Source organism: Lupinus angustifolius, chromosome LG01 (genome assembly GCF_001865875.1).
Source record: "Lupinus angustifolius cultivar Tanjil chromosome LG01, LupAngTanjil_v1.0, whole genome shotgun sequence".
NCBI lineage: Eukaryota > Viridiplantae > Streptophyta > Magnoliopsida > Fabales > Fabaceae > Lupinus > Lupinus angustifolius.
In genome coordinates this window covers 12634431-12638588 of record NC_032009.1, presented here as the reverse complement: position 1 = coordinate 12638588, position 4158 = coordinate 12634431, and the positions used below count along the sequence as shown (strand labels likewise).

The following is a 4158-nucleotide window of genomic DNA, read 5'->3' as shown; positions in this document are numbered from 1 at the left end:
GGAATTTTTGGTTGGTCAAAAAGTGTTGTTGTACAACTCTAGGCTTGGACTCATGAGTGGTAAGCTTCATTCTAGGTGGATTGGTCCTTTTGTTGTTACTAATGTGTTTTCTTATGGTGCTGTAGAAATTAAGTGAATCCATAGATAAGATCTTCAAGGTTAATGGGAATCACCTCAAGCCTTTCCTCAAAAATCCTTCCTTAGTGGATGAACTTGTGGAGGAGGACTCATTGTTTGAACCCACTTTCTTTCCTCCATGAATCAGGGAGTTTTTCTTTCTCTTCTCTACTTTTTATTGGGACAATGTGTAGTTTAAGTGTGGGGGAAGACTATTGTAGGTTGTAGGTTTCGTTGATGCATGTTTTTCTTTGACTTTTAGGTTTTGCTTAGGTTTGGGCATTTTCTCTCTTACTTTCATTCACTTAAGTTTTGATATATTGTGATGTGAATCCATGCATTTTTGTATGTCAAGTTGCTTTTGAGAATTAAGAGGTTGAAACAATTGTGATAAATTTGTCCCTTGTGAGAATTTGTGCCTTAATTGTGGATGGATTGTTGTATGCCATCTAATATTCTTTCATGTGTGATTGCACTCTTGATTACTTGCAATCTAGAACTTGAATTGTTTCTTGTTGATACTTAATATTCACATGCACATATTGAAGTGAGCTAGGCATTTCTTTTGAATAAGCCACTTAACCATATAAGCCTACCTTGAATGAATTTATTATTTTGATAGCCCCTTTGAGACTTTGACCTCTTTCATTGTTATTTAGCTCATTACAGGCTTATAAGAGAAAAACCATGATTGTCCAAACCTTAGGGAATTTTGCAGCTTTGGAATTGTTTTGGGAATGGGTATTAAGTAAGAAAGGGTATATTGTTCTTCAAATCTTGTGGATTCTTGGTTATGTCTTAATGATGGTTGATACAATTGCGTAAATAGGTGTTAAAAAATGAAAAAAAGAAAGAAAAACAACAAAAAGAGAAACAAAAATGAATAAAAGGTTGAGTAAGGCAAAGAAGATTGGAATTAGAGATTTGGTCTTATTTTGGGTTGATTTTTGCTTACTTTTTACTTATTCCCCATTACTCCTATATTTCATTTGGTTTTACCAACATATCCGATATTTATCCTACCTTGTCTTTGGCACTGTTACAACCATGAAAAGTTCTTTTGATCTTTATGTGCATGTACTTATGATGTTGATTTTAAAGGCTTATCAAGCCTATGGTTGTGCTTGTTTTCATGAAATGCTTTGAGTGTAAACACTTGCAACCTAAGACACATGAGTGTAAACACTTTAGAGAGTATATCTTGTGAGATTCTATCATGGTTGAGACTCTCTCTTGGTTTGATTGGTTTCGGGGCATACTTGAATTCATTGGATGATGTTCATGGATATCTTGATTTGATTCTTTTACTCTTGTGTGTTTGAATTTGCCCATTTCATTGCATTTCCTAGATTTCATTGTGAAGTATGTGATTTTCTTAGGTGTTTCATTTTCTACTTTTTGTGTTCTTCTTGCATGACTCACTTTGGTGCATATCGGTTAGTATAGCCTTATTTCTTGATTTTGCCTAGGAGTACAAAAGGTTAAGTGTGGGGGTATTTGATGAACAATATATTACACACTATTCATAACCTTAATTTAGCATGATTGATGATTCTTGGTGCCTAATTGACTTTGTTTCACATGGTTTAGTGTTTTAGACTTTATTGGACTAATATTCCAAAAATGAGTTAATTTCAGATTATTTGACCTGATTAAATCTACTATCATTTTCATATCATATTTGGCACCAATGGCATTTTGGGCATTATGGAAGTGGAGGATATGTGTTGAAGAGAATATTGAATTTTTTTTTTGAAGAGTTTTTTTATTGTAATTTAGCTTTGGGCCCATTGTTTAGGCCCAATTCAGTTTTATGTATGTTGGAGGGGTTACGTTCGGATTCCCCACTCCAAACACACACATTTCATTTTCCCCTCATTTTGAAACACACACATTTTCGTTTTCCCCTCTTTTTGCTCTACTAGGGTTTCACTCCTTCTTCATTTTTCATTTTCGGTTTGTTCTTTCATTACCATGGAATGCTAAATTTCTAAACTAAACAATTATGATATTATGGCTTGGACTTAGCATTCATTTCCTTAAAATGTGATAATACTAGTGATATAAACCTTACTAAGAATCCTTTGATGCATTCCTAAACCTAGAATATTGATATAGTGCATCACTTCCTTAGAGACCATGTCCAAAAGAAATATGTACTCTTAGAATTTGTTGATACAGATGACCAATTAGTAGACATCTTTACAAAACCCTTGGATAAAGAACCTTTCTATAATACTAGACGAGAATTAGGCATTCTTGATGAAGCTAACTTGTCTTAAATTTGTCTATGTGCTTATATGTTTGCTTCATTATATATATTTCATGCCTACTTGTGCTTCAACATGGTTAAGTTTTCTTAAATTTTTCATATTTTGGGGTAGGTAATCGATTACTATAAGTGAGTAACCGATTACTAGGCATCAGATGCTTGAGGGATTCAAAAACTGGGGATAGTAACCGATTACTCTAAGGAGTAACTGATTATTGGATGAGACATTAAGCTAGGGTAACCGATTACTCTAGAGAGTAACTAATTACTCCAGGAGAATTTTCTGCAAACATGGCATTTACACTATAAGTAACTGATTACTCTATGGTGAGTCACACTTTACTATGTACAAGTATTTAAAGTGGTTCCTCCATTTTCAGATACTTCTTTTTCTTCCTTGAACCCCTAAAATTTTGGTCACCCCCTCCAATTCCAAAATCTTCATTTCTTACTCATTCCGATTGATTTTTGTGTTCATTCTTATCACATTTTTTATTCTAAACACTTTCAAACCACCATTTTCAACTTTATAGCATCAAATCAAGAAACCTCAAATCTCAAAATCTGAAAACCCTATAATTTCAAAACCTCACGTTCATGGCTTCTTAATCAACAACCAAGAAGCAACATACAAATGCTTCTCACAAGAAGCCACCAAATTCTTCCAAAGCTAATCCGTTGGATTTGACATGACTTCTTGCAATTGATGAGCAACGAACTATGTTCACAAAACATTTTCTAGGGAGCCCAATATTCACTCCTAAGTATGGTAAGTTATGCTCTATTGAGTCTATTGATTTCCATTTCCCCACCCTCCTTTGGCTACAAAATTTATTTGACTTCAGTGAAGAATATTGTGCCTACTACCCTGAACTTGTATGGGTATTTTATTGCAACCAGAACTTAAGGAGAAATAAGTTATTTTCCCGAGTCAAGGAAAAAGACATAGTCTTATAATTGAGGACTTTCAATTCAGTGTATCATAATATACCATGTACTAGTGTTATACTGGGTTTTCGCATTCAATGTGATTGGGAGGAGTATGGTATAAATAATTCTACTGCTATATGTGTAGATTTTCTAAGAGGGGAATAAAAATGCATAAACAAAGAGCTTTAGGTGAAACTGTTAAGAGTAGATATATCATCTCTATCGGGAATCTCAATCTAGAAGATTGTTTGCTACATTACCTTATAAGCTATGTTATAGTTCCAAGATATTCAAATTATACCCAAATTAGTGATATGGAACTACAACTAATATATACTACTAAGCATAACATTTCGATAATCTGGGCTTTGATGGTAATGTGACAAATGTGGTCTTTTAGAGATACTCATAGCCCCTTAAAATATGCTATAATCATCACTACCGTACTTGAGAGTTTTGAAATTTCCATTGTTGGGGAGTCCAAGATTGATCTGGTTTTTAGGGATAACAAGATCAATATGGATGTGATCCACAAAATGGGATTCTTTAGAGACCCTACTGATATGCATTACACGCATCGAAGTGATCAATTGACTGCTCAGAATCAATAAGTCCAACTTGAACTCAGAAGATTATCTAACCAATTAGACTACATTGATCTTGACTATGTTAGTGACAAGCCATAATCTTAGTGTTATTGTTTATAAATTAGTGCTAGATGTTATTTGATGAATTTAGCAATTGAACTTGTTGATTTTTGTAGGTTTTGAAATATATTTTTAACTTTTGTTTACATTATGCTTGTATGAACCTATTTCACTTTAATGCATATGACGCTA

The 4158-nt window shown here is 33.6% G+C and overlaps 1 pseudogene; it reads left to right on the top strand.

Moving 5' to 3' along the window:
- The window catches only part of LOC109351506, an 8804-nt pseudogene extending 4874 nt beyond the window's left edge, over nt 1–3930 (top strand).